Raw genomic sequence first — 26,883 nt, 5'->3', positions numbered from 1 at the left:
CCAAAACTGACCTCATGCCATTTTTCAGGCAACTGCATAAGAGGCTAGATAAAATCTCAGCTATAAAAGTAATGATTACATATTAATTATACATGATGAATATGCCAAAATTGTTATTTTATAACAATGTTATCACTTAAAATATTATTTATTCATAGAAACCTTGCAAATTCAAAGAGTAAAAATTATCACTAAGCCATTATCATTACCTGAAATCAGACTTCACTAGAGTGGCATGCACAGAGAGCTACACTGCCAAGAGCTAAGAAGTGAGTAGAAATTCAAGTAGAGGCTAGAGTACACATTACGAAGTGTGGAAGAAATAGAGTAGGGAAGATAGGTCCACAGACCTGGGGAGGCACAATTAAAAGATGGCTGCTTAAGGATGCCAGATACCTGACCATTTTAAAAGGCTGAAGAAAAAGGGCCAAGAAAAAGGGGGAAATTGAAGTTATCGGACAGGTTCAAGATGCTGAAAAACACAATTCAGGATGAAACCCATAAGAGAGAATAGGGAGTAATCTTGGAGGGAAGGAGATATTTCTTTTCTTGAGAGTGTAGTGAAAACACAAAGTATGTACCGGTAGAAGTTATGCTCAGAGGTAGAGGGTTGGAAATTTGGAGTAATTCATGCCTGTTAACCTCTACATGAGAAATAGACTCATCTGTTAGAATTAAGGAAGTGAGGGGAAGAGGAGAGTTTTGGGAAGTCAAATGTGTCTATGACACATTCACAACTGCTTGGTGAGGTACCTGTCAAGCTACTCAATAAAGACGCTATCCTTTGATTAAAGGATATGAGTATAGAATGCCTGTATTTGATTACTTTTATAATAATTATATTTGATTCCCCAATGTCAACTAGGCACTTTAGGAGATATAAAGAAAACCTTTAAGACATGGTCTCTGACCTCAAGGAACAGTTCAGATACTATTTTATATTTTTTAGTGTAACCCTTCCCCAAAACGTAAGGTATTAGGTTACCTTTTAACAGGTTATAAATTGAGGTATTTCATTTTCTTCCAGTCAGATTAATAGGAAACAATTTCAAGCTAGATATACCTTCAGATATGAGATACTTTAAAGAGATTTTACAAGTTACAAAGTAGCCACTAGAAATACTTTCAGCAACGCCACACTAGGCTTAGGGCAACTCACAAAGCAAGCATTCCAACTATTTTCTACGCAAAAGCTACTGGCAGCAACTATACTCCAATTTAAAAAAAAAAAAAGCTATTGGCAAACCAATTATGCTATAGTCCCTAACACCCTAAGTAGGTTTCCATGCAGAATTCAATTTTCGGGAATTCCCTGGCATGGCGCTTTCACTGCTGGGACCTGAGTTCAATCCGTGGTCGGGGAACTAAGATCCCGCAAGCCGCAGGGTGTGCAGCCAAAAACAAAACAAAACAAACAAACAAAAAAACCAAAAAAACAAAGAATTCAATTTTAAATACACATATATAAAATATCAAAATGTTACCAAATTGTCAAAGCTCGTAAAGAATATATCATACTGCACTTCCGTGGTGGCACAGTGGTTAAGAATCCGCCTGCCAATGCAGGGGACATGGGTTCAAGCCCTGCTCCAGGAAGATCCCACATGCCACAGAGCAACTAAGCCCACGAGCCACAACTACTGAGCCTGAGCTCTGGACCCCGAGAGCCACAACTACTGAGCCTGAGTGCCACAACTACTGAAGTCCACGCACCTAGAGCCGGTTCTCCGCAACAAGAGAAGCCACCGCAATGAGAAGCCTGCGCACCGCAACGAAGAGTAGCCCCCACTCGCTGCAACTAGAGAAAGCCCGCGCGCAGCAACGAAGACCCAACGCAGCCATAAATAAATAAATTAATTTATTTATTTATTTTAAGAGAAAGAATATATCATATACAACTATAATAGGAGCAACACAATACTTGCCCTTTGCACGACTGTTTTTAAGGACTCCAAGTTAAACAGACTTTGGATTTACACAAATTAACTACACAAATAATATCCCTTCTGAATAGTGGTTTCAAAATAAGTTACAGCTAGCAATTTCAATATTTTTTAAAGTACCGTAAAATGGAATTCTATCTATACGCTGTTTTCACCTATTTTCTTTCCACAGGTGGCATAAGAGAGAGGTTTGGAGATCTCTGTACTCCAAACTGAGAAGGTAATAATATAGTCAGAAAAGGCAAACCTTTAACAACTTTCTCAGGCAATGCAAGAGTTGTGCATGTCCAGAAGGAAAAACCCTGAGAGAACAAGAGAACTAGATTAACCATATTTGAGAAATGACCAACTCCTTCATTTAAATTAACATACAGCACGTCTCTATAAGGCAATTATACTACTAAACTGGTAAAAATAACTGGTAAAAATAAAATTTACTTCCTCAAAGTAGGGATCATCATGTCTTACTCTCTTCATTCACAGCACAGTACACCTTGCACTTAATGGGCACTCAAACTAGATAATATAGTTTTCAAACACTTATTTTATCATTGTTTTACCTGCCATAATAAAATTCATTTATTTGCGGTCAGAGTCTGTGATCTAGCTACAAAAAAATATTTAAAGCATACTAACCAGATTAAAAAGCTAACACTTTTAAACCCAATACTATTCTTATCTAACTTAAAATACAAAACTACAACTAATATACTATAGAGATAGTTGTACTGTCTCCGATGAAACTGATTACAAGTTGGCTCAAAACGTGTTTGTTTTGTTTTGTTTTGAGAATGTAGTAAAGCGTAGCATCATAGCAATAGGCTATCTAGCATATAACCTGTAATTTCAATTGTGATTTTAAGTCACTGTACCCTATTTAATCTCAATAGAAGTTGTAATAAATTACAGATTTAAAGTCCTCAGAAGTATTAAATTATACTCTAAAAAAATGTCTGTAGAAAGTCAGGTTCAATTTTCAATATGTTATCAGTCCATCTGACTTATTAACTATTTAAGACTGTAGCATTATTTATCTAAAGTAGTATAGTCTACCAAACCTACAAGACTCTTACTGTATTATTAAACAGATAACACACAGTCAAAGTAGGCACAAATGAAATTTTTACGCCTTTAAAATAATTGCTTTATAGGGGAGAAAACATTTTCTAAGCAAGTTATTTTCTGCAAAGTTTACTATTCTGTTTTTTAAAAACTGCAACAGATTTTGTTTACTTTATGAATAATATACAACAAAGTAGGAAGAAGTTGAATTTAAAACTAATATTAGTGTTTTTAGTAAATCAAATACTTTTTTTAATTTCTAAAAGGGAATAACTGGCTAGTCAAATGCAGCCAAGTTTTATATTTTCTATCAAATTCTAAAGACAATTTTCTTGGTAAGCCATATGTAATCAAATATAGTTTATAATAAATGACTACAAAATTTTAAAGGGGGGGAGACAGAGACTCATATTTTGTTGATTTGATTATTTCAATATCAATCAAGCCTAAACAATTTTTTTTCCAATTAGAAAAGGTGTTCCAGCATTAATAATTATATAAAATAAAGAATTTATCTGACCACCTCTGGCAATCTTTTATTTTCAATGTGACCAAGGGTTATACTAAATAATCAGTCTTTCACAATTTAGATCCTTACCTAAAGGAAAAAGGAGAGCTCAAAGGAGCAAAGTATTATACTTCTCTTTATGCTTCTCTAAATCTCCACTTCTTTTAGGTGTAACCTTTTTGGTTAAGGAGACAAAAAAAAAAAGACAAAGCAGCAAAGAAAATGCAACATGAAAAAGTATCTGGAAATCTAATCTTCAAAAGAAGAGACGGCACTTCCTTGGTGGCACAGTGGTTAAGAATCTGCCTGCCAATGCAGGGGACCGGGTTCGAGCCCTGGTCTGGGAAGATCCCACATGCTGCAGAGCAACTAAGCCCGTGTGCCACAACTACTTAGCCTGCGCTCTAGAGCCCACGAGCCACAACTACTGAGCCCACGTGCCACAACTACCGAAGCCCTCACGCCCAGAGCCCATTCTCCACACAAGAGAAGCCAATGCAATGAGAAGCCCACGCACCACAATGAAGATTAGCCCCCGCTAATAGCTACCACAATATTTCACTGACATTATAACTAAGAGAACCCTGGTTTCTAGCAACTTGAACATTTAAATCAAATTTAATTTAATGTTATAAGTCATAATCCTAGTTATTACTTTAAAATGTGTATCTCAAAAATAACTAATTTTCTTGTCAACTGCATTATTATGAACTTTCATCAAATCTTTAACCGTGGTCATTTTTAAGTCTTTTGTCATTTACAGACAGTTCTGGGTGTACTCTGATGATTTTGCAAATATGTTCCTATAAAAGGGTTTCATCTTCAAGAAATTCATGGAAAAGACTCTGACAAGTACAGGTTTCTGGTAACTGACTGTACTGCTGAACTGAATGAATAAGCACTTTCAGAACTCTAATGAAAAACTGATGAACTCATAAAAGTGCTAACAAAAGATCAAGATGAAAAAAAAAATTTAATTACATGGGACTGAGTGAACTGATGAGGATGAGTATAATTTTTGTGACTTTCTGTCTGAATTTAAAAAAAAAAAAATCCCACAAGGACTCAGAGGCAAAGAATATACAAATCAATTTTCACTGCAAAGTAAAGGAGCTGTTACAGTGGAGGATTACTGGACTGAATGTCAATATTATGACATAGTATGAGTGTGTTTCATGTTTGGTAATTGCAATCATTGTTGCTGTTGTTGTGGTCATCCATGTACAATGCTTGGTGTCAGTCTATATATCTCTTGTAAAAATAAAATACAGTGTGTGTGTGTGAAAAAAAAAAAAAAAAAACAGATTTCTATGTCTCCCAAATCCAATTAAGTCACCCCCACTACAGCCCAGCTTTTTCTACATCATCTGTCCCCCTACCTTCCCTCCCATTCAGTCTCCCTTAGGAGTGAAAAATTCTCAGAAAATTAGAGAAATTATTTGGGTCAAAAAAAAATACATTTCAGGTAAAAAATATTATCCTTGGTTTGTTTCATTTCAAAGACTTCTCTGTTAGAATAAGATAGCTTTCTAAAGTATTGACTTGGCATTAACTACTAAATATAAAACACAAAGTAAATCAGTTTAATGACTTAGCTGTCACCAAACTACAAATGCCACCCTAAAAATATAGTATTTCCAATACTGATCCAGTTCTTTTAATTTCCACACAAGTAGTAAGAACAGAGGCTCTAACACCCTAGCATACAGTGGTATGCTTCAGAATCTAGGCAATATGTTGCCTTTGTGTAGTGACACATGGCCCAAGTATCAACTGAGGAGAACAGCATGATCTGCTAAATCAGTCAAGGCCTAATTCAACAAACATTTAGGTAAAGTGTATTACATACATCCTCTAAATATCTGTTCTAGCTTGGTCCTAACAGTGATTAAGATAAAGCCCAAAACAACAGCTGTGACAAAGCTACAGAAGCAGCACACTAACATTAAACTGTTCTTCCCCAAACCACTCTTTCTTTTTTTTAAACAATTTTATTTATTGATTTATTTATTGGCTGTGTTAGGTCTTCGTTGCGGTGCGCGGGCTTCTCATTGTGGTGGCTTCTCTTGTTGCGGAGCATGGGCGCTAGAGCACGCGGGCTTCAGTAGGTGCCGCGCGTGGGCTCAGTAGTTGTGGCTCATGGGCTCTAGAGCGCAGGCTCAGTAGTTGTGGCTCATGGGCTTAGTTGCTCCGCGGCATGCGGGATCTTCCCGGACCAGGGCTCAAACCCGTGTCCCCTGCATTGGCAGGCGGATTCTTAACCACTGCGCCACCAGGGAAGCCCCCAAATCACTCTTAATTATACCAACCCAACCAAAAGAAGTGGACTGTATTTCCTCAAGTCGGTCACATAAGTGCTTTGGCTATCCTAAAATCTTCCACTGATTCAAAACTTCTACTCCAAATCTATATTCCCTATATTCAACTTATGTTAAATGCTTAAAGGTACTAGACAAAATGTATTTTTTTAAGCAGTTGAATCCAGAACCAGTAAGGACATTTCAAATAATTTATTTAGACTTACATATGTATCGTACAGAAAGGGTTCCCCATGACACCGCTTTCAGCAAGTGAAAGCGGAGGGAACACCCAGCCTTTCAAAAATAATAAAATACACTGACAGCTTCCTTGATTTTAACAAAGTTCTAGGAATTTGTCATCAAAAGTAACTTCCAATTTAAACATACCACACTGGGACTTTCAACTTCAGATATTAGGAAATTAGGACAGCTGCAAACCCAGAAATTATACATGAAGATTTCTTTTGGCAGCAACAATATAATCATGTAGCAAGTTATTTTATGTCCTTTAATAGTTAAGAGGCAAGAATAATTCTGAAGGAATATTTTTAAATGTGGAAAATTTCACAGTTCCTTGGAATACCTTTAAATCTAAATATTGCCATGACATTTTCATCTCCAAATTCAAACCTACATAAAGTTGCAATGGAAACTATTTTTAAAACCTTTGAATTAACTAACCACCAATAATGCAATTCTAATCTACCATATCATCACCCTCAGTGGTGAACTGCTACAATCAGAAAAGCATATTAAGAAAGTTAACTTCAAAAGTTACCAAAGGGGGCTTCCTTGGTGGCGCAGTGGTTGAGAATCTGCCTGCCAATGCAGGGGACACGGGTTCGAGCCCTGGTCTGGGAAGATCCCACATGCTGCGGAGCAACTAGGCCCGTGAGCCACAACTACTGAGCCTGCACGTCTGGAGCCTGTGCTCCGCAACAAAGAGAGGTCACAATAGTGAGAGGCCCGCGCACCGCGATGAAGAGTGGCCCCCGCTTGCCGCAACTGGAGAAAGCCCTCGCACAGAAACGAAGACCCAACACAGCCAAAAATAAAAAAAAAATAAATAAATAAAAATTTAAAAAAACAAAAACAAAAACAACTCACATAAAAAAAAAAAAAAGGTGGGGCTTCCCTGGTGGTGCAGTGGTTGAGAATCTGCCTGCCAATGCAGGGGACACGGGTTCAAGCCCTGGCCTGGGAAGATCCCACATGCCGCGGAGCAACTAGGCCCGTGCGCCACAACTACTGAGCCTGCGCGTCTGGAGCCCGTGCTCCGCAACAAGAGAGGCCGCGACAGTGAGAGGCCCGCGCACCGCGATGAAGAGTGGCCCCCGCTTGCCACAACTAGAGAAAGCCCTCGCACAGAAACGAAGACCCAACACAGCCAAAAATAAATAAATTAAAAAAAAAAAAAAAAAAAAAGATGGGTTGAGATAATTAATACTTAAAAAAAAAAAAAAAAAGTTACCAAAGGGTGAGAGAGTGGCATGGACATATTTACACTACCAAATGTAAAATAGATAGCTAGTGGCAAGCAGCTGCATAGCACAGGGAGATCAGCTCGGTGCTTTGTGACCACCTAGAGGGGTGGGATAGGGAGGGTGGGAGGGAGGGAGACGCAAGAGGGAAGAAATATGGGAACATATATATATGTATAACTGACTCATTTTGTTATAAAGCAGAAACTAACACACCATTGTAAAGCAATTATACTCCAATAAAGATGTTAAAAAAAAAAAAAAAGTTACCAGAGTAAGTCATTCTAATATTCAAATGGAAAATAACATGCAAACAAGTATTCCACTCAATGGATGTGAAACAGGCTTGGGAAACAGCATTTTAGCACTCTGAAATTTACATTTTCCTCTTCCACCCTTACATATAGATGCCCTCAATGCTGATGTATCAAATATTTAAAACGAAGCTCAATCAAAAAGTTCACTTGACAGCTGTTGCTATTTTAAGTTGCAAGAAAAAAAAGGGGGGGGGCGGGCTTTCAATAACCTGCATTCAACAAATACTTATGTGCCCTGCCATACTAACTACAGCAATCTACCTCTGTAATTTGCACCGTTTTATGATACCCCATGACAGAAGATCCAAAAAATTAAAATAGTTGATCTGAAACTTCTTTTCAAGCATGTTTACAAGAATTATCTCATAAAAACCATCCACTTTTATGTGACTCTAAAACTCCATGCCCAGAAGCCAATGACTAGTTTATAAGCAATATAATGACAAATTCAATGGAAAAGATATTATGACAATAGACTAAGGCTGGCTCACCATGTTATGATCTGCTTGCCTAATATGCATGTTTAGCTGGTCAGCAATGTCCAAATATAAATCTGAAATATTTAATGGCTGGTTCTGTTCTAGATTTCAAGCTCATTTTATCTTTCTAAAACATAGTTTTAATCTAAGGCTCTCCACAAAAAATTTTTTAAATACAGTCCCTAGAGTATAAAAAATTAAGGAACAAATTATTCAATTTTCCCATAAATGCAGAAAAAACTGCACAATGAAATGTCCAAAGTATCAAATATATCAGCACACCTTTACCTTAACACAAATTAAAAACAAGTTTCAAAAATAGAAGAAAAATAAACTTCAATGAGGTTGAGCATTATGTTTCATAAATAAGAGTTCCCTGTACTTTAGGAATGAACCCATAAATATACCAAAAAATACTTTGTTTTAAAGTAAGGAACTTTATTTGGTTGGTTACATTTCAATTACTCTTAAGTGGCATATAAAGACATAAGGTAACCAACAAAACTATAAAAACTATGTTTCAAAAAAAGGTCAGTCTTATTTTGTTTACTTAAATACTAAGTTTAATCATGACTTATCAAAATCTTATCATGGCTCACTGTATAAAATTAGCACCGCACTTGCAAGCATAAGCAGAATCTAGACTTATCAAACATATGGTGAGGCATGCCTAGCTTCTGAAAAATCAAATGAGAATGCAGGATTAAAATGTCTTTGGTTGGGTGACAAACAAAAAACGATCCTGTTTAAAAGTTTGCATCAAAAATTTGATCAAGAAAAAAAAAAAGGAAAAAAAAAAAATTTGATCAAGAGAATCTCTTAAAATTTTAAAGCGCCCAGCAATTAAATCTTGGAAATAAACTGAAATGGTTTAAATATAAATCCTTCCACTTCAGAAGCTAGACCTAACAAGCAAATACCTAAAATAGAAAAAAAAAAAAAAATTCACCCCCATCTCCAAACTACTAGAAGGTATGCATAAACACAGGCACAGGCTGCTCTACCAGCTAACTTTTCTGGCCCTAGACCAAAGAGACATCAAAGCTGACAACAGAACCAACCATGAGCTTTCCCTGTAAACTAGACGATAATCTGAAAAACTTCACTGTTGCTAAAAGAAGCTCCTTTTAATGAGAAGCAGCGAACGGCAGGTGGAAAAATAAATTCTAACAGGGCAGCAAGAGGTTGTGAAAACACGGTTCAAGGACTGAACGTGTTATGACTGCTCTGTAACAGGTCCAAGGTAATTTACGCACACACCCTTCAAGCGCAATTCCTCAAGCAGAGATAAGATTGGGAAACAACAGGCTTCGGCCAAGAGCCACATACCATTTTAAAACAGCCGTCTCCCTCCCGACAGGAAAACATACATTCTCGCTCATCCAAAGTCTTTCCGCGAGTTCTCCCAGCGCCGCGAAGGGAAGCGGGCGGCCGCCACCCTAACGAGAGACGCCGGCAGCAGACCCGCCGCGCGGCCGCCACGCCTTCCTCAGGCCGCGGCGGGGGACGCGGAGCGGCGGATCACATTTCTCCTCCCCAACAATCACACGCACTCACGTCCCCAGAGGTGACACCCTCCAAACCCGCCGCTCGGCGACGCTGGGGACTGGGCCACAAAGCCAGGGACGCAGCCATCGGCCGCGGCGCTCAAGTTGCGTGCGTGCGTGTGTTTGTGTTTGTTCCCCTTTAATGAAAGACAAGAGGTCTCCGTAGTGACGGCCCAGGCTGCGGTGAGGGAAGAGGCCCCATGTGGGACTAAACAAAACTTCGGTTGCTGGGAAGAGCCGTTGCGCAACCCTGGCAGGGGGCGGCGGGGGCCGCCCGGCCTGGCCCAGCCCAAGCGCGGCTTCCCCGAGGCTGCGCCACCGCGCGCAGGAACCACGCGCGGCCCCCGCGTCCGGCGGCCTCGGGCCCGGGGCGCCCCGGCCTCAAGGGAGACGCCTGGCCCCGCCACCCGGCGGGGACCGGGACGGAAACGCGGGGCATGAGGGCACAGGGGATGCGGATGGGGGTGCAGGACGCGCAACGGGTGCGGGCCGCTCCGGGGACGTCGGGCCCGCGAGGGTCCGGGGGAGGGCCCCGCTGGCCACCCCCCCCCCGGAACGCAGGCGCGGCCGGTGGAGCCGGTCCCCCCGCCCCGGGGTGGGGACGCCCCTCGCCCCTCGCCCCTCGCCCCTCGCCCTATTCCCTTACCTTCCTAGAGGCCTGCGCTCTCCCCTCTTCGGGCGGCCGCAGCCCTGAGCATGTCCGGGGTGGGTGCGGGGCCGTGTCGGGGACAGGGAGCCAGGCGCTTCAGCAGGCGGCACCACCCAGCCCGGGCTCAGCCCCTCTCCGCGGCCGCTGCCATCTTGTCCTGGCGGCTGAGAGGAAACGGCGAAACACCCTCCCCCGACCGCTGCTGCTGCTGCTCTGGCTGCTGAGCGCCGGGCCCGTGTCCCTCATCTTCCTTCCCGGGGATTTGGGGTGGGGACGGCTTGGCTAGGGCGAAGGGGTGGTGAGAGGTCGGGCGGCCGGCCTCCCACTGCTGGGGCCTACAGGCGGCGCGCGGTGCGGGGCCCGCGGCGGTTGGGGCCCATTCCTGACGCCCCCGCCGAGAGAGGAGAAGGAAGACAACAGGGAGCGGCGGCGGCGGCGGCGGGGCCCGCGGCTCGGTCTCCTCAGGTCGCTGCGCTGCCGGCAGTCGTCACGGAGGCGGCTACCGCCGGCCGCCCCACTCTCGGGCCCCTCCTCCGCGCCCGCCGGCCTCGGTCGCCGCCTCCGCAGCGCCACCGCTCGCCCGGCCGCTCTGCGCGCCGAGCCCGGGCGGCCCCGCTCGGCTCGGCCCGCGGCGCCTCTGTGAAGCCCCTCCCCGGGGCCCGCCCGCCCGCGGCCGCGCCCTTGTGTTGATAGCTTCCAGCCCGCCTGGCGGCCGGCGGGAGTCTGAGCCGGAGCTCCCTCACGCCAGCGCCGCCTTTACTGTACCGAACCTCAGTCTTCGGCCCACTCCGCCAAAAATATATATTGTAAAAGGATCCTAACACCAAAGAAAGGCTGAAAATGCGGAAGCGGATTTTACAGGCCTTTCGAGATCCCGTAATCATAGTTTCCCCTGCCACCCCTTTGGGATCTGTTTCTTGGCTTTTTTTTTTTTTTCCTATCTTTCTTTTTTTAAGGTCTAATAATAAGGGGAAATGCTTAAAGTGAACAATCCTAGTCTAAAATAGGTCCTTCCCGCTCCCCCATCCCAAAGGGTCAAGGGAATTGTAAAATCAGGTTAAAGAACGAGGAAAAGGCCCGCGTGGAAATTTTCCAAGAGCATCTCTGTGGTCCAAACCCCCGTAAATATCAAGTTCACCCACCTCTGCGTTGATAATTCTCCATCAAGGTAGTCAGTTCCACTCCCAGAGACTAGTTACCTCCCTCATGGAGACTAGGAAATCAACAGAATGCCCCATCTCAAACAACGGAATCACAGAACCATAGAATTTTAGAGATGAAAGAACGTTAGCGATCCTTGGTCCAAACTCTTTAAGTAGGGCAGGGGTTCAAAGAAGTTTAGGTTACCTACCCAAGGTTATACAGCCAAGCCCAGGTCTGCCCTCCCTCGCTCCTTCTCTTACCTATCAAACAACTGACCTTCTAAGTATCATTCAGAGTTAATCTTTTTAAATATTCGTTTCTTTTTGTCCTGAATTAGTGTTTAACCTTTTGGGAACACCTTTCTCTGAGGAGTGGAAGTGCCCTCTCTTTGTTCCCTTCATAATCTTCACTAGGAGGATTGAACCTACCACACAAGGATTTATCACCAGACATTTTCTATTGCAGTAACTGAGGCAGGGCCTAAAGGGAGTGGCAAATTGCTGCATATTTAATTCCACACCTTGACTCCCTGCTGCTTTTCAAACTGGGAGAAGAGTATTCTGAAGAATACCTTTAAAAGAGAAAAAGGATAGTATGCCCTGAGGCAGTAGGAAATAACATTTTCGAACAACAGTTTTCTTCAAGTTAGGATAACCAGTTGCAAAGGTTTCCAAAATAGAAAAACAAAACACTGACTGTCTCTCAGATAGCAGCATATTAGCCATTCCTTTTTACTTAGTATTTAGTTACTTTTGATTTTTTTAAAAAAGTAATAGTTACAAGAACCAAAAAAGGATAAAAACATGACTCAAAGGAGAAAGTTACAATAATAGAAAAATCTATCAGTGAAACAAGGAAAATATTCCACTAGAACTTCAAACTTTAAGAATTTTTGCAAAACATTTCTCTGGGTCACCCCTAACGGAAGGCTTCCATTCTCCTTATTACAGCATTGCTACATCTATGAAGGAAGCTGAAAAGGGGAAGGATTTTTTTTTTTTCCAGGACACAGTAAGTTCCAGGAAAGGATCCTGTCATCTTTTTTTTTTTACGATTGTATTGTGAATGCCTAATACACTAGCTGATTTATAATAAGTCCTTAGTAAATATAGCTGAATAAGTAAATGAACACTATTAGTTCAGGTCTTCCTCCATTTTATACCTATTGTCTCCTAACTTAATCTCTTTACCTCCAATCTCTCCCTCTCCAATCCATGCAGAACACCAACCTCCAGATAATTCTTCAAAGCCCCTGATTTAGCCAGTTTATGAAATTTGTTTTAAAAAATGGAAAATTTTCTCAGTGTTAAGTTTTTTTAAAAATGCAGATTACTGCTTCCCTGGTGGCGCAGTGGTTAAGAATCCGCCTGCCAATGCCGCGGACGCAGGTTCGAGCCCTGGTCCAAAAAGATCCCACATGCAGCGGAGCGATTAAGCCTGTGCACCACAACTACGGAGCCTGTGCTCTAGAGCCCGCGAGCCACAACTACTGAGCCCGCGTGCCACAACTACTGAAGCCCGCGCACCTAGAGCCTGTTCTCCACAATGACACCGCAACTAGAGAAAGCCCACGTCCAGCAACGAAGACCCAACGCAGCCAAAATAAATAAAAATTTTAAAAAAACAACAACAATGTTGTGATAGTTTAAAAAAAATAATAAAATAAAGTAAAATGCAGGGCTTCCCTGGTGGCGCAGTGGTTGAGAATCTGCCTGCGAATGCAGGGGACGCGGGTTCGAGCCCTGGTCTGGGAAGATCCCACATGCCGCGGAGCAACTGGGCCCATGAGCCACAACTACTGAGCCTGCGCGTCTGGAGCCTGTGCTCCGCAACAAAAGAGGCCGCGATAGTGAGAGGCCCGCGCACCGCGATGAAGAGTGGCCCCCGCTTGCCGCAACTGGAGAAAGCCCCCACACAGAAACGAAGACCCAACACAGCCATAAATAAGTAAATAAATAAAAATCTTTAACTTAAAAAAAAAAAAGCAAAGGTAAAAAAGAATAAAATAAAATAAAATAAAATAAAATGCAGATTACTAAATTGTACATGAAAAAAAGTTTATGAATAAAAAGATGATAGCCAAAAAATTTCATAGTCTTTTCATTCAAAAATATTGCTTAAACACTATGTACTAGGCACTGTGCTATGATCTGAGAATACAGTGGTGAAAAGTGAGACACGCTGTGAGCTTATATTCTGTCTAGAAATTTGGCTATCATACAAATAATTAGTAATAATAACAGGCATTATAAAAGAGAAGTACAGGGTGGAAAGAGGGGACAGAACAGGAGAATCTAATCAAATGGGGGGCGTGGGGGGGGACAGGGGGGTGGGGAGCCATGGAAAGACTGGTTCATTTCTCATCCTCCAGGACTCACTAAATGCTCACTTCCTCGGGGAAGAATCTCCTGACTTCTCTGACTAAGCCAAATTTCCATATATCTTTCCTCTGTAGCATTTTTCTCAGTTGCCATTTTATGTTTATTTTCTGGTTGTTTGATTAATGTCTACCTCTTCCACCAATAAGAAAAGTAGAGAGCACATCTTTTTTGTACTCCATTGTATCCTCAGCACTGAGGCAGTGGTGCATAGCAGATGATCAACAGGACCAGTTATATACATACAGGTACAGGGCCCAGTACAAAGTGAAAAAGTGGGTCCCCTTGTTCAAAATTATTAAGGATTTCAAGTTGGTGACAGAGGAGAGTGAAACCAATCATGGGGACTTTCTAAGCACAGGACTATGTGCAAGTACACAGGTTGAATTAAAGTTGAGATCTAAAGGATATAGGAATTAGCCCAAAGAAAGAGAGAACACTTGAGGGCAGAAGGTAAGATTTATGCAAAAGTCACGTAGAAAAAAAAATGTGATAAAGAGTACAAATTTGAGAAACTGATGGTTTTTAGTCAGAGTGAGAGGATAAATCAGAAGCAGATGAGGGTAGAGGGAGAAGCAAGGTCCAGCTTGGGATCTAGGACTTCATTCTACTGGCAAAGGAAGCTATTGAAGGATTTAAGGAGAGACACAGCATGATCAAAGAAGCTATAGGCTTTGGTGTTAAAACCATCTATTTTACTTCTTTCCACTTTTCTGTATTTTTCAAATTTTCCTTTCAATCTCATTCAGAGTAAAAGCTAAAAAAAACGTACAATGGACCTAAAATGGTCTATAAGGCCCACAAGGAGCTCACCTCCCACTTTCTGTCTCCTCACTCCACCCACAATTTCTCAAAGACGCCAGTCACTCTCCCTTCTCAGGTACCTGGATCATTCCGGTACCTCAGGTGCCTGAAACATTCCCTAAGTATCCACGCACCTCCTTTTCAGGTCCTTAGTCAAATTTCCCTTCTCCATGCAGCCTTCCTCAGCAATAACCACCTATCTATACACATAAACTCCCCATTTTTTATCCTTATCTTTATCCTTAAGTTTTAGCACGATCTAAGATACTATTTTATAGGTTTTCTTTCTCTTCTACCTACTCCTCACCCTGACCCAGACAGTAAGCTTACAAAAGTAACAATATAATATTTGTAAAATGAACAAATGAATTTTCTCTGTAAACAGTATGAAACACTCCATAAACTCAGAGTGCAAACAGTCACAGTTGTTTGAGATCACCCAAATGTGAAATCCAAGACCTCTCTCCCTCCCTCTCTCTCTCTCTCTCCCTCCCCCTCCCTCTCTCTCCCTCTCTCTCTCTCTCTCAGGTCTTTCCCTAACCCCCACACCCCAAAATTACTCCAAAGGAGGACAGCACTCCTCCGACTTACCTTGTGTTCATCATTGCCCTGTTCCTCATTTAGCACCTAGAGGTTCCAATATGCAGAAATGGCCCTCCCCAGCCTTAGGGGATGAGGCTGATACTTCTCCAAAAGAACCTTGGAATTTTGTCACAGAGCCTGAGTCATCAACCCACATTCCTGTTCCTCAAAGAAATTGGGGATTTGTTGCTGTAGTTGCTGTCTTCCTCCAGACCCTAGGTATCCTTTCCTGCCTTGGTGGGGAGTGGGGAGAAGAGGACTTAGTCAACCAGAAAGAGCTCCCAACTACAAATCTCTGAGGGGAGAGGTTCAGCAGGGAGCCTCTGTCTCCACCCTCCTCGGAGCTCCTGGCCACTTTATGCAAATAATCAACTTTCTCCCTTGATATCAGCTTTGTGTACCTGGGCCTCAGGGATGGGCAGGTGGGATCAGAAAAAACGTTCCTTCTGGATTGTCTCACTGCTGCCTACATTTGCATGACAGAAAGACCCACTGAAGTAACTCTTTGTAGCCGGTAGATCTGTTTCCATTCTTTAAAAAAAAAAGGTTCCCACTAAACACAGATAAAAATAACCTCATCTTAATCTGGAAATGCACAAATCTCTCTTTTTTTTTATTTTTTTTATTTATTTTTTTAATTTTTGGCTGTGTTGGGTCTTCGTTTCTGTGCGAGGGCTTTCTCCAGTTGCGGCGAGCGGGGGCCACTCTTCATCGCGGTGCGCGGGCCTCTCACTGTCGCGGCCTCTCCCGTTTCGGAGCACAGGCTCCAGATGCGCAGGCTCAGTAGTTGTGGCTCGCGGGCTCTAGAGCACAGGCTCAGTAGTTGTGGCTCACGGGCTTAGTTGCTCCGCGGCATGTGGGATCTTCCCAGACCAGGGCTCGAACCCGTGTGTCCTGCATTGGCAGGCAGATTCTTAACCACTGCGCCACCAGGGAAGCCCCACAAATCTCATCTTAATTTGGGAGTTTGGTACTACAGTCAGCACAAAAATCTCATATAGCAAAATTCAACCTTGATTTGTGAATTTCCAAGGTATAGTAACCATTGTTTTGTGCATATAACCCTACACAATAATATGTACATATTAATGATCTGCTATTTGTAGGTAGTCATAAGGTAAATGTTTCATGTGTTTCACCTCTTAGAGCGCTTAAGAAAATTTATGAAGATAATACATTTTCAGCTTTTCCAGTTTCATCATCTTCTTAAGATGGAGTCTAGCAATCACTCTCTTTGTTACAGTTTTTCTGTTAAATCTTTAATTTCTTCCTCCAGGATGGTGAAGACACTAACACACCCACTCACCTGACACCCAAATGATGTCTCCTTTGTTGAAGAATCCTTAAAATCCTTGGCACATTATTTCTATAGATAGGTTCATTTGTGTCATATTTTAGCTTCCACATATAAGTGATATCATATGGTATTTGTCTTTTTCTTTCTGACTGACTTCACTTAGTATGATAATCTCTAGTTGCATTCTCCTTCAAGTTTGATTGAATCCATTGCATCAGCTTCTGGAGAAGAAAGGCCTGCCGGCACCTATTCTGTTTACATTTTCCATCCTCTCCAGAGCTTCTGGAGTTTAATTCTCAGAGGTTAAATGTACTAATGATACAATTTAATGGAGTAGCATAGTTTTTATATTGGGAAAAAAATGTTTAAACTAAGGAAATGCAAAACAGACAAATAAACCGTCGATCTTGTTCTGATCTTGACATTTCCCTGCTCACAAACCTTCAGACTGTTTCACCTATTAAAAATGTGTGTATTTCTTAATTTGGCTGTTGAGGGACATTGCAGCTGGACTCCATAAAACCCTTTCTTCCATTTTTCCTATATGCCCTGTGACCCTACCAAGGTGTGATTTTCTCTTTCCCCAATGATAACCTTTATTTCTCCATGCTCATGCCATTTGTCATCAGTGTCCCCCTCCCATCATTCATCATCAGTGTTGCCCTCCCATCATTGAAATCCCAACCACCCTTCAAAGTCAAAGTTAAATGTTCACTCCTCCAAACAGCTTTGATTGAACATACTATTCTTAAGTGATATAAGTGCACCCCACAAATATTTTTTAAGTCCTACCATTTGCCAGATGCTGTTTTGAATGCTTTTAATTACTCAAGGATAACTATTACTATCCTCATTTTATAGACGAGGGAATTGAATCACAGAGAGATGAAGAATCTTGTCCAAGTTTGCACAGTAAATAATGGAGCTGGATTTGTAATTAAGCTGTCTGTCCTTAAGCATCTAGCCCAAATCACAGATTTCTTACTAAATGCGTTCTTTTCTTTCCTTTATTGTATTTATTTATTTACTTATTTTTGGCTGCTTTGGGTCTTCGTTGCTGTGCGCGGGTTTTCTCTAGTTGCAGCAAGCAGGGTCTACTCTTCAATGCGGTGCGTGGGCGTCTCATTGCGGTGGTTTCTCTTGTTGCGGAGCACGGGCTCTAGGCGCACGGATTTCAGTAGTTGTGGCGCACGGGCTTAGTTGCTCCGCAGCATGTGGGATCTCCCTGGAACAAGGATCAAACCCGTGTCCCCTGCATTGGCAGGTGGATTCTAAACCACTGCACCATCAGGGAAGTCCCTATTTTGTTCTTTTTTATGGCTGAGTAATATTACATTGTGTGTGTGTGTATGTATATATATACATATATATACCACATCTTCTTTATCCATTCCTCTGTTGATGGACATTTACATTGCTTCTATGTCCTGGCTATTGTTAATAGTGCTGCAATAAACGTTGGGGTCCTGTATCTTTTCGAATTATAGTTTTCTCTGGGTATACGTCAAGGAGTGGGATTGCTGCTTCACTTCTTCTTTCTTTGACCAAAATATCCATTCCTCCAAGTAAATTCAAGTTTAATCTTAAGGAAAGCATGCTATTTAAACCATCCTTTAAATTTTTATGTTTCAAAATAGTCAAAGCAGCCAATAGCCCAAATAAAGCCTTTGTTGGAATTAGAAAAGGCACTTCTCATGATGTTTTGCTTCCATCTGTCAGAAAATTGTCTTACTATATCAATTTTGTTGAGGCAGCACACTTTTCTGCCATATGTCTGAAAGGCATCACAATAAACATACAGATTTGTGATGTTTGCAGTGTGACTCATGCCCTCCACCCCAACCCCTCACCTGCAGCAGCCCTGCTGATACAGCCTCCCTTTCTTGTCCTTTGACCCTCCCAGGAAGTGGCAAAAGGAGACTGGTCAAGGAGGAATCAGGAGACTACTAAGTTAACCGTGTGACTCTGGGTGCATTTCATACCTTTCCAGGTCTTTTTCCTCATCTTTAAATTTGCTATAATAGTGCTTATCTTGCAGAGAAGTTTACGATTAAATGAGATAGATTATGCAAACCCAGTATATGGTGGGCTCAATGTGAAGGTTAGGTGACCACCTTGGATGAAAATCATCAAAATACACAAACTTCCAGTTATAAGATAAATAAGTATTAGGGATGTAATGTACAACATGATGAATATAATAACACTGCTCTATGTTATATATGAAAGTTGTTAAGAGAGTCAGTCCTAAGAGTTCTCACCACCAGGAAAAAAATTTTTTTCTTTTTCTTTTATTTTATATCTATATGAGATGATGGATGTTCAGTAAACTTTCTGCGATAATCACTTCATGATGTATGTAAGTCAAATCATTACGCTATACACCATAAACTTATACAGTGCTGTATGTCAATTATATGTCAATAAAACTGGAAGAAAAAAGAAAAAACATCAGGTGAATCTAAATGTTGAAGAATGTCTGATTAGTAAAATTTCAGGCTACGTGGAGAACATACTTAGTGTTACATTGCTCAGTCTATGTCCCTTTTGAGATCAGCCCCAGAAGTCGGAGAGAAAAAGGGAAGGGTTGAGCTACAAAAGGAAATGTTTGCCTTTCCTCAAGATTCCCTTTCTCTGCCTCCCTTCCTCCTCTTCTTTTCTACTGCAAGAATGATTGGTCCTCCCAAGCTTAAACCTCTCTACTTCCCTTTACTGCATTCAGCGTTATGTCTGGACCATCCTTTTCAGTTTTGTTCCACTTTGAGAGGGGCAATTTTCCCTGAGAGAAGAGAATTGTCTTGCCCGAAATGCAAAATTCTGAAGTCCATCCTGGGGGTATGCCCCAACCAGAAAGTTTCGAGTCCTAACTGTCTGGATTACTCTCAGTTAATAATCAAATAGCAACTGAAATTTCTGCTCAGACTAAGTTCACATTTACCTTATCCCCAATTGACCCCCAAAATGTCTGCTTTGCCTTCAATACATATAAGTATAGTTATTTATGTCACTTGCTCACTACTCATATGTCTAAATTACTATGTAGTTAAATTAATTAAAAACAATTAATCTTGTTTCTTTCTTGAAACATTGAACCCTGTTCAAGTATTTTCAGGGCTTCATAGTTTTTTGGGTTTTTTAAAAATTTGTTTATTTTATTTATGTATTTTTGGCTGCGTTGGGTCTTCATTGCTGTGCGCGGACTTTCTCTAGTTGCGGCAAGCAGGGGCTACTCTTTGTTGCGGTTCACGGGCTTCTCATTTCGGTGGCTTCTCTTGTTGCGGAGCACGGGCTCTAGGCTCGCCGGCTCAGTAGTTGTGGCGCACGGGCTTAGCTGCTCCACGGCATGTGGGATCTTCCCGGACCAGGGCTCAAACCCGTGACCCCTGCATTGGCAGGCGGATTCTTAACCACTGCGCCACCAGGGAAGCCCCTGCAGATTTTATAAGGCAAGTTTTTTGGGGTTTTCAGACATTTGAATAAGTGTATCTTCAGCCTCAGAGCTTAGTATATAATTACAAATCACCTGAATTTTTTTTCTGAATCTAGATTTATATATGATACATGATTTCCTATCATATCAATTACATAAAAACGACACTAATATACCATTATTTTAGTTCTACTGAGCCTGTGCTCTAGAGTCCGCGAGCCACAACTACTGAGTCCTCGTGCCACAACTACTGAAGCCCACGCACCTAGAGCCCATGCTCCACAACAAGAGAAGCCACCGCAACGAGAAGCCTGTGCACCACAACAAAGAGCAGCCCACGCTTGCCTTAAGAAAGCCCGCGCGCAGCAACAAAGACCCAACGCAGCCATAAATAAATAAATAAATAAATTTATATTAAAAAATACTTAAAGGTTTTTTAAAAATAAAATAAAATCTGCAAAAGGGTAAATACACTCATGACTCTCCTGTGTTTATAAATTTATTTCTTGTCCCCAAAACATTTAAAATAAAATTTTAAATACCACGGTTTTATCCTCATCATAACAACGTACTTCTATTATTGAAAAAAAGAGATAAATCATGGGCTACTTTAATATCATTGGAAGAAACTTAGAATCTATGGTACATATTTATAATTATTATTTTTTATGTCTGTGGTATTGTCTTCAAATAATTTAGAGATTCCTGTAATGCCTTGTGCTCAGGGTTTTTATGAGTTGGGATCACAAATTAGAGAACACAGAGGCATTTGAAATCTTCCCAGTCAGAGCTGGTGTAACAATAGCATCAGATCATCTTTCACCTACACTACTGTTCCTTATATCTTTGTGCCTCAGTTTCCCCATCTATAAAATGGAGACAATAGAATGATACACACCTCATAAGAGTGTTCTGAGGATTAAATGCATTAATAGCTGCAAAGCGCTTAGACAAGTCCTGGCACAAAAAAAGAATTCATAAACATTGGCTGCCATCTTTGTCATCAATCTCGTTGCTTCTGTTCTTGCCCCACTAAAGTCCATTCTCTACACAGCAGCCAGAGTGATTGTTTAAAGGTATAACCCAACTTATATATCCCTGCATTCAACACATGTTAATTTATCAGTGCATCTGTTTAAAAAATATGTCCATAAATTCTTTGATACTCCTCTCTTCAAGAAGTGAATCCTAGGGCTTCCCTGGTGGTGCAGTAGTTAAGAATCCGCCTGCCAATGCAGGGGACATGGGTTCGAGCCCTGGTCCGGGAAGATCCCACACGCCACAGAGCAACTAAGCCCATGCGCCACAACTACTGAGCCTGCGCTCTAGAGCCCACGAGCCACAACTACTGAGCCCATGCACCACAACTACTGAAGCCCACGTGCTCTAGGGCCTGCATGCTGTAGCTACTGAAGCCCGTGTGCCTAGAGCCCATGCTCTGAAACAAGAGAAGCCCCCGCACCCCGCAACTAGAGAAAGCCCACGTGCAACAAAGAAGACCCAGCACAGCCAAAAAAAAAACCAGAATGAAGCAGAAATAATGGTGTGCAACTTTGGACAGTAGGTCACAGAAAGATACTGTGGCTTTCACCTGCTATGTTGAGAGCAGCCCTTTGGAGAAACCAAGGAACTGAGGCCCCTAGCCAACAAACATATGAAAGAGTTTAGAAGGCAGACTTTCCAGCCTCAGTCAAGCCTTCAGATAACTTTAGCCCCTAAAAGATCCTAAGCCACAACCACAGACTTTAGCCCCTCCTGAATTCCTGATGCACAGAAACTGTGAGATAATAAATGTTTGCTCTTTTAAGCCACTGAGTTTTAGGGTAATATGTTCCATGGTAAAAGATAACTAATAAAATTACCCACTATGTCCTAGACAATTTTCTAGGCACTGGGTATGAAGCAGTGATGTACAGAACAGACAAACTCTGTGTCCATGTGTGGCATTTACATTGTAGTGGAGCTGACAGAATATAAACAAGAAATAAATAATGTCAGGTAGCAATAAATGCTCTGAAGAAAAATAAAGCAAAAGAAAGACATAGAGAGAGCCTGGAGACTGGAGTGGAGACATGATGGTAGGGGTCGGGGGGAAGCATTTTTAAACAGGACATCCAAGGAGATGGCTTTAAGCAGAGACCCAAATAATAATATGAAGGAGGGAGCCACATCATTATGTGGAGGAATCGTGGTTTTGATTTTTGTTTTTTTCTTCTAGATTGATCAAATAAGAAATGTAAAGACCCAAAGGCAAGAAAGAGCTTGACATATTTCAGGAAGAGCCAGGCCAGTGTGGCCAGGGAGAAGAGATCAAGGAAAGAGTGGTGTGAGGTAAGATCTGTGGGTAGTCAGAAAGACCATGGAGCTTCGTTTCCCAAAAGCTTCCTAAGCCAACCAATGAAATGAGAATGACACGAATACTCCTTCCCAAGGGCCACAGACCTACCCCTCTGACCTCATCCCCTCCCAGATACCCCTCAATCACTGCATTCTGGTCACACTGGCTTTCCGCTAGCATTGAACACCCTCTAAAAATATCATGTTCATTTGCTTACATACATGTTTATTTTGTCTCCTCTCACTGGAATGTAAGCTCCACCAGAACAGTAGATTCTCATAAAACCCTGTCAGATGAATGAAAGGAATATATTCCTTTAAGACAATGCAACAACATTACAGCCTGACATACTCTACTACAAGGGCTTGCAGTAAGTCACCTCTCCGTAGAAGAGCAAATCAACTCCCACAGGAGGGTGGGCAAGCCCTGAGCCATAGATAACTGGAACTATGAGTTAGACATCCACAGGCTTATGGGATTCCAAAAGTTATGTATTTGACTCCAGTAGATACATTTCTCCCCTCTTAGTCCAAAATAAAGATAGTAATGCATGTATCCATCAAATTATGATTGCAGAATTCTTTTTCATAAAAGGATATGTAATTTACTACAATTTAACATATCAGCATAATATATTAAAAGTTATTAAACTTTCAGACAGAGCAAAATTCAAATCCTGTCATTTGTTTCCTATGTGACTTTGGGCAAGCTACTTAATCTGTTTAAGCCTCAATTTCTTCATCTGTAACTAAGGAGATAATAAAGCCTACCTCTTAGAATTGTTGTAAGAATTCAGTTAGATGCCAAGAAGTAAAGAAGTGCTCAACAAAAACAAAAAACCCATATTGATGAGGGGTATGTCAAAGAGACACAGGAGTCAACTGAAAGAGCTCTCAATGGGCAATCTGGAACCTTTTTTTTTTTTTTTTAATTTATTTATTTATTTATTTATGGCTGTGTTGGGTCTTCGTTTCTGTGCGAGGGCTTTCTCTAGTTGCGGCAAGTGGGGGCCACTCTTCATCGCGGTGTAAGTGGGGGCCACTCTTCATCGCGGTGCACGGGCCTCCCACCATCGCGGCCTCTCCCGCTGCGGAGCACAGGCTCCAGACGCGCAGGCTCAGCAATTGTGGTTCACGGGCCCAGTTGCTCCGCGGCACGTGGGATCCCCCCAGACCAGGGCTCGAACCCGTGTCGCCTGCACTGGCAGGCAGGTTCTCAACCACTGCGCCACCAGGGAAGCCCTGGAACATTTTAAGCAACAAAATACATAAAATCGTATTGGACTATAAGAGAGTATAAAATAAATATCTGTGAGTCTATGCTGATGTAAATAAATGATTAAATAAATAAACTGTGGGAGAGAAGAGACAACTCCCATGCAGAAGAATCAAAAAATGTATGTAGATATTCCATTGTCAAGAAGATGGACCACAACTTCCCACTCCTTAAGTGTGGGCTGCACATAGTAACTTCCTTTCAAGAGGACAGTATCCAAAGGTGTGAGGGTGGAGATGAGAAACTTTACAGTGGAGAAACCTAACAAACACTATCTCACCCAAGTGAACAAGGTCAACATCAACAATGATAAATTGCATGGAAACTGTGTATCCTTGATATAATATGATGAAAATGGCACTTTATCTCCGTGGTTTTCTTCCCCAAAATCCATAACACCAGTCTAATCATGAGAAAAACATCAGACAAGTTCCAGTGGAGGTGCAGCCCACAAAATAATTGACAAAACTTTCAAGGTCATCAAAAACAAGGAAAGTCTGAGAAACTATCATAGCCAAGAAAAGCCAAAGAAGACATAATAAATAAGTGTACTATGGTACCCTGGGTGGGACCTTGGGACAGAAAAGGCATTAAAAGTTAAAGGAATCTGAATAAGCCATGGACTTTAGTTAATATATTAATACTGATTCATTAATCGTAGCAAATGTACCATACCAGTGTAAAATATTAATAATAAGAGAAACTGGGTATGAAATATATGAGAACTTTCTGTACTATGTTTTCAATTTTCTTAAATCTAAAGCTGTTCTAAAAAACAAAGTCTATTCTTAAAAATTCAGTCAGAAAAAGTATGTAGAAAATTTATATGAAGTCTTCAGCACAGAACCTACTAGTCATTGTAGATACTGTGGTTCATCTAATCTTAGCCATGGTTGATAGTAAAAAACAATCATTATTATTTTATGGGCCAGCAAGAAAGAAAAATTGCTGTCAATTAAACTATGACACAATGCCTTAAGAATGGTCCTGCGAGATGTATGAATTGGTCATACCAGCCTCCCATTACTCTGAAGTATATTTCATCAACTTTCAGTAATTTGGCATGTTCTCCAGCTCTCACTTGCATGGCTTGGTTTATGATAGGCAATCTTTTTGCATACATCTTCATAATAAATTGAAACATATCTTCATTATTTATGAGTAGCTTACTTTCTTCCATCTCATAAAGAATTTGTTCCTTTGCAAAAAAAAAAAAATGGAATTACAGTTATTTCCTGAATGACAAATATTTACCAAATATCAAATTTATGCCCTGCTGCTCTGTGTCTGTGCCTTTCTGTCAATAAATTTTTGTTTCAATGAAAAATACTAGTGCCATCTTTTCCCATTTTAAGCAGCAATTAAACTCAACACCTATAGCACCAACAATGCACGTAACTGAATTAAAGTGATGGCAGTTTGAACAATTATAACTAAACTCACAAAAACAACTCAGCAAAGACAACCAGGTCACAAATGCTGCCTAGTGGATAGTAATTCTAAAACATCATGGATTATAAAATATAAGCAGCATCCTGATTTCAGAAATGTTAAAATGTGGAAAAGAAATGTGTGTCTTAGAGAGTTTGGATAACTAACTGTGTTACAGCCATACAATGGAAACATTGCAGCATTAAAAAAGAAAAAAATCTACTTTTATTTACAGAGAAAGATATCTAAGATACATTGTGTTTAAATGTTGTTACATATGATTTATTTCTGTAAAATAAAAAATAATATATTAACATGTATATGTATTCAAATATATATGTATTTTACATTAATGTAATTGTTAATAGTAATTATTACTGAGAAGTGGGATTATAGTGCACTTTAACTTTCTGTTTTGTTTGGGTTTATAAAAATAAACATATTTTACTCACATAATCAGTAAAACATATAAACAATCAGGAAATGAAGAACCTTATGGTAAATCTTTGTATAAAGTTAATGATTATCCACTGGTAAAATGTCTTCATTTAAAAAATATTTTTAGCAAAAAAATTAATTGTACCAGAAATAGTACGAGGTGCTTTCCCATACATTCTCTTAACTAAGAGAAAAACAGAAAGCTGACTATTTATCACAGAAATTATAAGGGAAATTCCAATATAGAATAGAATTTTGGGCTAGATTGATAGTCTAATTTTTTAGTACAATTACAACATAAATGATGACTATTAGCAACTATTAAGTATCTAAAAGACTGAACTAATATGTAACTAATTTTAAAACACCACTTTAGGAAATAACATGCTCCCATGAAAAATATTCTTATTAATAAATCCTAACTCAAGGATTTAAAGAATCGAAAATTGCTACCACTTTTCCAGTTAGGGGAAATAGGTTAATCAATAACTAAAAGACAGGAAGTGTGCTTAGTAGAACCAGGTATGTTCACTTTAGTTCAGTCTCTCTGTCGCAATATTTAAAGAATGAATTGACTTTCATACTGATTCTCTAAAATCCTGTATCAGATTAACTATATACACTCACACCACAGACACACGCAGGCATCTACATGTATGCACACACATATAACATGATCATTCCTATTGTTACAACAACGATACTTATCTTGAGTTGATATAATTCCAAATTAGACGGGCACCCATCTAAGCAAATTAGGAAGTGTTGCTTTTCTCGTATTTGCAAAACAAACCCAACATTTTAAAAACACAGCCTAACACTGTTTTAAGTTTTGAAATGAGGAAACATGACAGGCTTAAGGGAACCCTAGACTAGATATTTGTAAGATGCAAAGATTTCACAGTTGTTGTGGTTCTCTTTTTTTTTTTTTTTTTTTAATTTATTTATTTATTATTTATGGCTGTGTTGGGTCTTCGTTTCTGTGCTAGGGCTTTCTCTAGTTGCGGCAAGCGGGGGCCACTCTTCATCGCGGTGCGCGGGCCTCTCATTATCGCGGCCTCTCTTGTTGCGGAGCACAGGCTCCAGACGCGCAGGCTCAGTAATTGTGGCCCACTGGCCCAGTTGCTCCGCGGCATATGGGATCCTCCCAGACTGGGGCTCGAACCCGTGTCCCCTGCATTGGCAGGCAGATTCTCAACCACTGCGCCACCAGGGAAGCGCCCTGTTGTGGTTCTCTTAAAACAAGCCTTTCTAAAGGAGAATTATGACTAATTAAGTATGAGTAAATGAGCATATGCAGGAAACTTGATAAAAATCCAACAAATTAGGGATTAGTCCAGAAAATCTCTTGTGGGTTGTGTTCCGTACAAGTAGATAAGCAACTTTATAAAGGTTCGTGTTCTTTAAAGAGTTCTCCAAAACTGGCATCATAGGAAGATGGCACCATTTAATACATGACAATTTTGTCATTCTTTTCTTGT

General features: G+C 40.8%; 1 protein-coding gene across 4 annotated transcripts in view; it reads right to left on the bottom strand.

Moving 5' to 3' along the window:
• Positions 1–10,869, bottom strand: part of HIPK3 (homeodomain interacting protein kinase 3) — a 95,102-nt gene extending 84,233 nt beyond the window's left edge. For 3 of the 4 annotated variants that reach the window (XM_036859681.1, XM_036859680.1, XM_036859683.1), the window contains exon 1: positions 10,284–10,869. The gene's annotated coding sequence lies outside the window, so the exon portion shown is untranslated. Of the gene's footprint in view, positions 1–9,419; positions 9,510–10,283 lie in introns of those variants that run through there. The other variant, XM_036859682.1, reaches the window with a different exon arrangement.
• Positions 10,870–26,883: the final 16,014 nt, after the last annotated feature.

This window comes from Balaenoptera musculus, chromosome 8 (genome assembly GCF_009873245.2).
Source record: "Balaenoptera musculus isolate JJ_BM4_2016_0621 chromosome 8, mBalMus1.pri.v3, whole genome shotgun sequence".
NCBI lineage: Eukaryota > Metazoa > Chordata > Mammalia > Artiodactyla > Balaenopteridae > Balaenoptera > Balaenoptera musculus.
The sequence above is the reverse complement of the archived record's forward strand: the minus strand, read 5'-3'. Positions and strand labels throughout refer to the sequence as shown.